Genomic DNA, 9,203 nt, shown 5'->3' with positions numbered 1-9,203 from the left:
GTGGTGGGGGCATGGTCATTGGTTCTCCCCAGGGGTCATGTCTTGGGTAGTAGATGAAGCGAGTGTTCTTGATCTTGTCCTTATTTTGTCCACACAGACGAAAAATTGCTTCTTGCATCGCTTCGGCTAGTCCTTCCTTCCAAGTGTTTCCCGTTACAGCAATCCAAATGGTTTCCCATACCGGGGCATCAAGCTTCCTTCGTAGATCAGTAGAAACGTCCCACTGAGGTGGTTCTCCTGCCTTAGCCTTGAGTGGCATTCCGAAGAACTTGGGGTACGGGTGTCCGAGATAATCCACTAGTTGCTTCAACTCTTTTTCGAACTTGAGGTCGCCTTCGGGACCAAGCTGATAGGACTCCCATTGGTACGTCATCTGTGAGCAAAGAGGAGTAAATTAGAGAAGTAGTCAAGTGTGCAAGTTTTTATGTAGGCTTGCAAGAAAGTAGAGTATGTCTTTCTCATTTTTGGCAAGGAATCTCAAAGGTAAGGGTAAGAACAAGTTTTCACAAGTATTCACTTCATTGGTTTTTGAAACTAAGTTTTTCAGACGTCCATTCTAACTAGGGTCTCCTAAGGTCAAACAATGGCTCTGATACCAACTTGTCAACACCCGGATTTTTAAGTCCAGATGCCTGTCATGCCATACATCGCAATCCCAGGAATATTGTTGTTGCGAGACATAACAGCTGAATATCATAAGTCATCATTCATTACATACCATAGTCGTCTTTACAAATAGGGATCACATGATCCCATAGTACACACAGAGTCGATCTAGGGATCAACATTCACCAAGTTCATAGTTTCATAGCGGAAGCGTAACGTAGAAGGGACTCTCTAGTCCACAGGCCAACGTCTGACGTCAGAAGGCTCCCTAGTTGTCGTGGGCGTCCTGCTGGTCGTCTTCTTCAAACTGTTGTTCTGCTTCAGAATCTGGCCATTTGAATAGCCAGGGACACAGCCGTGAGTACTTTAAGGTACTCGCAAACTAATATCACGGTAAGTGCTAAAAGTTCTAGTAAGGGGGGTACTAAGCTCTAGTTTATTTTGCATAAAGCTAAATTTGGTTTCACAAACATTTTTGTAAACAACTCTTCAAATGCTATCTAACTCAAGTGGGAACATTAGTGTCATTCCCACAACTCTGCTGTGATTCCAGGTCAGAATCACATTTTAAGTTCAAAATCATAAATCACCCTTCACCATTCCTAGTTTTCGAAAAGTTCTGATGACGGAACAGTATGGCCTTTCCAACTGTCCATAACCGAGGACGCGGCTATTCGAATAGGTTTAACTCTGCAGAGGTTGTACACTTGTGCCACAACAATTGCAATAGCTCGTCAGGGGTAACTGGCCCTGATTTATCGTACGCAGTACGCGAACTACCAATCATAACCTTTCATTTACATACCCTAGTATAGGCACCTCTCCCCATGAGCTTGGCCTCCCAGTGAAGACCAACTGTCAACCTGGGAACTGCACAGGGCTTGGGCCGGACATTCACCTCATCGCGCATCATATCGTATCATCTCAGTTGTTGTGGTAGAGGCAGCTTTCGGCATAACCCCGATGATGCTTGTTTAGAGGGAACCCATACTAAGACACACAAACTTCCAGTTAAGCCCTACCCAGATTCAGGTATTGTGGGGGTACGGTAAAATTGGAAAGGTATCGCATCCGAACCCAACCATCAGTGTTTTTGTAAAAATTCACCAAGTCATTCACCAGTCATATTCACCTTCAAAAGAAATCATTCAATGGAATGCATCTTCATTCCAAGGTTTCAAAACTCCTTCAAAATCTCTCAATAGAATGACTCGTCATTCCAAGGTTTTCGAAATCATTTCAGTTCCCAGTTTCCCAATCGGAGTAGTCACTTTCAAATCAGCACTAGCATCTAGGTATGAGGGTGCTAAGTATTTTGCTTGGCTTCTAGGCTAAGTTTGATACTCTTGTACCGGTCCAATACTAGCCAAGTGAATCATGAATCAAAAAGTACTTTTGATAAACGGAAGTAACTCAAGCTGGTAAGGTAAAAACTTGTAAATAGAATCATAGGTATAAAGGGGATAAGGTAATACCTTGCTCATAGTGAGCTTTGCAAGTTGCAAGATTATTATCCTGTATTGGAGTCAACTTGCAAGGTCTAGTTTGGGATTGGTAATAGCTGGCTAACTTTACTACTCTAGTAACCAACTTGTACTTTGACCAAAGTTAACTATAAAAGCAACTTGTTGAGAAAACAAGTACAAACTGGTACAGTAAAAACTTGGGATGGGTTCACATGAGAAACGATAAGCAACCTGGTGCTGTGCCCAAAGGGGCTTGGCACTTGGCAAGAATATTAGCTTGCAACAAAAGTATAGCTTGCAAACCATAACTGGCATTGGTATTGGCTTGCAAATAATCTTAATGACAATAGCTTGCCTTGGTATGAAGTGAGGATCTAAGTTCTCTTCTCCTTCCTTGTTGTAGAAGTCCTCCTCTTCCGGGTGGTCTCCGGTACTAGCGTCTAAAATACGGATACGGGGTACACAATCATCATACCAAACTTACATACTAACTAATCTCATACAAGCTTCACACAACTTAACACGTATCACCCACTACTATTAAGTGAGTGGATGTGTTCCTCTTATTCAAGAAAATAATTTCCTCTCATACTAACTTAGGTGTTATTTTTAATTACTTAGAGAAATAATTTCCTCTCATTACTTTATTAAGATTTAATTTCTCTTATGAACACAATATGACCTAGGTTGACTAAGGTCAACCTCTTCATACTCCTCATTTGAGAAAAAATGATTTAAATGAGGTTTCATACCTCATACCATTTTAATCCTAACAAGGGTAAAGATTTAAGGTCACCCAATACTCAATATGAGATTATATAGACCATGGTCCGTACCTCATGTTGAAATACTTGGGACCAAGATTTAAATGAGAGAGGAACCTCTCATAAGATTTAACACATAGTTGTAACTAGGTTAACACTACCATTGAGGTGATTTTACATCCTCAACAATTCATTGGCTATTCTAACAATACTTGTACTCACACCAATACTCCAATTACACCTATAATACAAAAAAGGGTGCATTGGTTGTGGGGTTTGAGAAAATAATTTCCTCTCTCTACATGGAAATGATAATTTCCATCTAGGGTTGGAGAAACACTTCTCTCTTATTGAAAACTTCTTAAGATTTAATTTCTCAAACAATCATACATGAAATCATGTTGACTCAGGTCAACCATTCATTCTCCTTATTTGAGAAATAGATTTAAATGAGGTAGAAAACCCCATTCCATTTAATAACACTACATATGACTTAAATCTCTAAGGAATTCATATAGGTGAGTTTGGGCCAGGGTCCAAACATCACATGAATTCATTTGAGACAAGATTTAAATGAAGCATAAGACTTCATATGCCTTACTTAATAATTTTGGACAATATCAACTAGTTAAACTAGCCATATTGCACATTTCTTAAACTAGGGCATGATCATGCAAGGTGACCACACCATTTTATTTCATAAACAATTAGTGCAAGTCAAAAGTGAGCTAAAGGAGTTGGAATTTACTCAATAGCTATTTTGGTTGATTTTTAAGAATTATTCTAAGGCAGAAAAGTCCCTGGCTTGTTATTTTTGTCAGATTAATTCTACAAGGAGATTGACCATGAGGCCAGTGGCATTGGGTAGATATTTTCCTAAGCTTTCCAACGGTATAAAATTCACTAGATTTGGTTTAGCCAATTTGAAATGGTTAAATTTCAAAGTGGAGGCAGTATTACAATTATTTGAAAAAGTTTAAAACCAATTTGAACTAGCTGGGCTGGCGGGAAAGCAGAATGGGCTGAAAGATTTAAACATGGCCCAAGCCAGCCCGGTAACGTTTCGGGCCAGCTGACAAAGGGGCCCGCGCGTCAGTGACGGTGGCTTACCGAATCGGTACGCGCGAGTGGTGGCCGTGCGATCAGATCAAGATCCAACGGCGGGGGATCGTCGTCGTCGTCGACGAGAGGCAGACGCGGGCACGGCGGAGGTAGGGGGTCGGAGCGGTCGTCGGAGCTCCGGCGGTCGACGGCGAGGTGCGCAGCGACGTTGTCGAAGACGGCGGTCCTCCTGGTAGCAGTGGCGTCTCCGGGGAGGGCTCCAATCGGAGGCGGCGTCTGCGTCGGCTTGCGGGTCTCCGGCGTGCAATTGGAGGGCTCCGGTGGGTAATTGAGGGAGAGAGATGGTCGAGGAGGATCAGAAGAGAGAGGGAAGCAAGTTTGGTGTGGAGATGGAGGCGGGATCGTCCTCCTTTTATAGCGACGCGAGGTGGACAGAGGTCTGCGGCGGAGCCGACATGGTCGCGGTGTTTCTGGCGAGTAATGGGGATGGGCGAGGGCGGCGTTAGGTAGGCGAGATCCAGGCGAAGCTAACGAGCGTGATGGCGAGGTGGGGGACGGTCTGGCGACGACGCATTGCGTCCGTGCTTGCGGCGGCGTTCACGGGATCGTGTCGACGTCTCCGGCGGCGGTGGTCCAGGGCCGTGGTTGCGAGCGTGTCTGGTGGATTCGCGGTGCGGCGCTGATGCTCAGGGAGAAGAGAGGGGGCCAGGGATGGAGCGGGGCGGCGAGTCGATGGTTGGCCGCGGTGCGCGCGTCGGCAGACCTGCAATGGCATGGCCATGCCGCTCCTGTCGCACCAGTGCGTCGTGGGCGCGTGCTGGCCTGGGCTCTGTGGTCCACCTTTCGACTAATGGCGCGTATGAGCTTGCTCAGGGGACCAAGGGGAGGCAGTAGGGCAAGGTGGTCGGTGCTAGAGTGAAGAGAAGAGAGGGGGAGCAAGAGGGTATGTCCATGGCCGGCATGGCCATGACTAGGCCATGTGTAGCTAGCTCCTCTAGGGTTTTTGTGTGCTGTAGGGTGAGAGGGGACAAGGGAACATGTAGGGTTGGTTTGGGTAGATTTGAGTTAGGCTAGAACACTATTTCAAATAGTGTTGCATTTATGCCATATTTGTAATTTGCAAAATTTGCTCAAATTTGTTTGAGTTCAAAAGGCTGACCAAAAAGACAAGAGTGGGTTTGGTTTGGTTTTAAATGACCAGAGGCAAGGAGAGATGGTGGTGGAATTTAGAAATTCAAAATATGACAATTTTCACTAAGTGGGAGATTGTTCCACTTAATTCAAAGTGCCAACTTTGGAGGGGCAAAGCAATTGATCAAGAAAGATTTTGGCAAGGTGGTCTTTACAAAAAGTGTTCATCTTGATGTCCTCTTGGATGGCATGCAAAGAGTTGAGAAAGTTTAGATTGAAAAACTTGAAATGGAGATGCTCAAAGTAGTGACCAGAATAATAATGGCAGAATTGACCATTATCACATGTGATCCCCAATTGAGTTTGAATTTGATTTGAATTGAGTTTCTGGGATTCCAAAAGTTGTAATAAATGTTTAGTAACATTATTCAACTAATGGTGAAGGCCAAAATGGGCTAGGGTCAAAATTGAGAAAAATGGCATAAGCCATATGTGAGGGTTTTGTGATTTTCTCACTTTTAATCTTTTATTTTTCTTTGCTTCAATTTGACAAGAGGGAGGTTGTTTGATGCTAGAAGAAGTTGGATGCAAGGTTCCAACCATTTTGAGGCAAGGTTGGTGCCTAGGTCAAGGTTTGATGAAATGGCCCTAAGTATATGTGAAGGAAGAAAATGGACTTATCCCACTATTGGGTTTCTCTCCATTTGATTGGACTTGTCTTGATTCTAAAGCCATTCCTATTAGTTTAGAAACAATTTCAAACCATTGAAACCATTCCAAAAGGTCTAGCTCAAAGATTTGTAAAATTGGCCAAAACACATGAGAGAGGACATGTCAATTTTTCTTATTCTTGGAAGGTGCTCCCCTTGCTTTACTTGAGCAAGGGTGAGGGTCAATTTTAGGGTTAGATTGGATTCAGAGATGGTTTCACACCATTTGGTCAGGGTAGAAGTGCATAGGGCAAGAATTTGTGAAAATGGCTAGGGGTCACATATGCCTCTATGCATATGTGGCACTTGATTTTTAATAGAACTTGGCTTGACCCAAAGATGTTGTTGGGTGTTGAAATGGCATATAGGAGTGATCCAACCATTCAACTTCAAGTCTAGGGTCAAGATCCTCAATTTCACGAATTTGATATTTTGCTCTCATATGCCTCTATGGCATTATTACTCTCTTTTTGAAAACCTTGTGTTCCACATTTGGACTGCGTTGAAAAAGCACTAACTAGGGTTCAAGAAGGTTTTCCAATTCTCTACATCAAGTAGAAAGGCCTAGGGAAAGTTTTACAAAAAGGGCCATAGGCATATCTGCCTCTTTTCTTAAATAAGATTTTTCCTTTTTATTTTATTCTTCCAAGATTGAGGACAAGAGGGGTGAGGTTGAGGGTTTAGTAACTTTGGCAAAGGTTCACCACTATTTAGCAGAAGAAAAGGGGTAAGGTTTCAGATTCACATATTAGGGCTATAGGCCCACATATAGTTTTTCCTTTATTCAGGGTTTCTCAAAATAGATCAAAGGAGTTTTGAAAAGGTTAGGGCTTAGGGTTCTTCTTATTTGATTTCTTTCTCTTTTTGTTTTTATTTGGTTGGTGATCTTTACTTGATCACTCTAGGGTTTTAGGGTGGGTCACATAAGCATACTAACACTCATCAAGGCAAGAACACAAGTAATAGATAGGAGCAATAAGCCTAATACCTTATATAAGAAAAGTTTTTGTTGGTTCTCATTTTTGGAAAAAGTACATTCCTTTTTGCTTTGTTTTGAAATTTGGGGTGTTACAATCAAGCAGGACCACCATATATTCGTGCACCCCGTACGAATCATGGGTGTATCGGCTCCTTGAGCCGATTCACAGGATAACCTGAGAGCCGATCGAGGCTCGTATTTAATGTTTACATGAATGCCATGCAGGAAACTAAGCGAGGCATCTCCATCACCTTCCTGACCAGGTATAGGTCAGGTGGCACGCCCTTGCAATCAGCATCGGACGTGTGACCAGAAGGCTTTGCGGGCTGTCGCTCGGAGGGACCTCGGCCAGCCACAGCCCTAGGTTGTTCCCGGCTCTACGGTGTTGCCCGTCGCTGCCCGCCGGTGGGTTTCGGACGTCAACACATTCTGGCACGCCCGGTGGGACCAGCTTCTACATCAACCACATCGCCATCTACATCTGAGATGGCGGACGGCACGCCAGTCACGTACGAGGACCTGACCGATGAGCTCAAGAAGAAGTATGACGAGATTAAGGTCATCCTTGAGGCCGACCTCATCGGCTCTTTCCACAGAACCCGTTCCCATGGCATCAGGTGGAAGGGGTTCTCGCCTAATGGTGCACTAGATGGGATAGACCTCTCTGCCCCATCGGAAGAACGCACCAGGTCCCTGCGGCAGGAGATCAACTACCTGGTGGCTCACTCGCTACACCGCCACTCTGAGAACCTGGTCAACACGTTGGAGCATGTCGCTCTTCGCGTGATCCAGGAGATCATGAGGCACCAGTACTCGCCGTCGGGACCAGCTCTCGGGACGCATCAAGGAGAGTTGCCACTCCAGTCCCGTCCACCGCTGCCATATGCGTTGGCAGCACCAGAAGTGCCGGCTTCACCGGCATTCATCGTCTACAAGATCGGTGGTGACCCTGGTGACTACCAGTTCTTGCCTGAGGCGCCTAAGGAGATCCCTCACGGGTACACGTGCACGTATGTGCCGGATTGTGGTAACTGGGCACTCACAAACCAGGCCACAACATCAGGGACTTCTGGGAAAACAGGAGGGACGTCAGCGACAGAGCTTGAGAAGCAGACGTGGCTAACTAGGTACGCCACCCCGACGAAACTCCAGAGCTCAGCTCCTGCAGTTGGCTCAGAGCTGGAAAAGCAAACATGGCTGGCTAAGTACGCCACCCCGGCGAATCTTCAGAGTTCAACTCCTGCAGCCCGGCCACGACGGATCAGATCAGTACCATACTGAGAGACCAGTTCGGCATGGTGCCGAAAAGGAGGGCAATCGGCTATTCCAAGCCGTACCCCGACGACTACGAGGTGATCCCGCTACCACCTAAATATCGGCTCCCTGATTTCTCCAAATTCAGTGGATCAGATGGTTCCAGCTCCATCGAGCACGTGGGCCGATATTTGGCACAACTAGGACCGGCTTCAGTGTCGGATCAACTACGCGTGAGGCTCTTTTCACAGTCCCTCACGGGATCGGCTTTCGGATGGTACACCTCTTTGCCACCAGACTCCATCCGGACTTGGAAGCAGTTGGAAGAGCAGTTCCATATGCAGTACCATTTAGAGGCTTCCGAGTCTGGCATTGCCGATCTAGCACAACTACGTCAGAAGCGCGGAGAAACTGTGACAGAATACATCCAGCGCTTCAGGAATCTTAGGAACCGATGTTATTCGGTTCGTATAACTGAAAAGGAAGCAGTCGAGTTGGCAGTAGCGGGCCTCGCAACACCGCTCAAGGACATGGCCTCCCAAGCAGACTATCCCTCACTGGCGCACATGGTTCAGAAACTGTCGGCATATGAACAGCGCCACCCGGACCTGTACCAGGACAAATTCAAGCGTGCAGTAGTGTCGTCGTGGTGAACAGACAGATGCCATAGGATGGCTTAGATTGGGGCCGAATGGACGCTAGAGGATTCGGGGGAGGGTTTGTGATCAGATGGGACGAACTTCCGGATGGTTTCCTCAAGAACTTGGCCTAGACCAGAGGTTGAAGAAGAAAGACACAAGGAAGAACTCGCTTTCTAGATCACCATGTTTATTGATTCACACAGGTTACAGGTTTTTCTCTCTCTGTGTTCCGTGCGTACCTACCTGCCCGTAAGGAGAGCTGCCCCCTCTCCTTATATAGGGGAGAGGGTGGCTTACAGTGCAAGAAACCCTAATGGCATCTTTGACTAGACAAACTACTTTATAAAGCTACTTTACAAAGCTACTTTAATCATAGATGACACCGGGGTCTTCTTTAATCAGGGAGGCTGACGTCCTCCGGCTTCTTTCTTCGTCATCTTCTTCTTTATCGTCAGCCCTTCGTTTAAAGCTACTTTGCTTAGCTCATCTTTGTCTTCTAGCCCTGGAGAGAATCTTTGACCAGCCTTGCCGACAAGCTTCTCCTTCCAGTGGCCCGGTACCTTTCTATCCGGTTCCGGTATCCCTCCTTT

This window comes from Lolium perenne, chromosome 4 (assembly GCF_019359855.2).
Source record: "Lolium perenne isolate Kyuss_39 chromosome 4, Kyuss_2.0, whole genome shotgun sequence".
In the NCBI taxonomy this organism is placed as follows: Eukaryota; Viridiplantae; Streptophyta; class Magnoliopsida; order Poales; family Poaceae; genus Lolium; species Lolium perenne.
Note: the sequence above shows the minus strand (reverse complement) of the source record.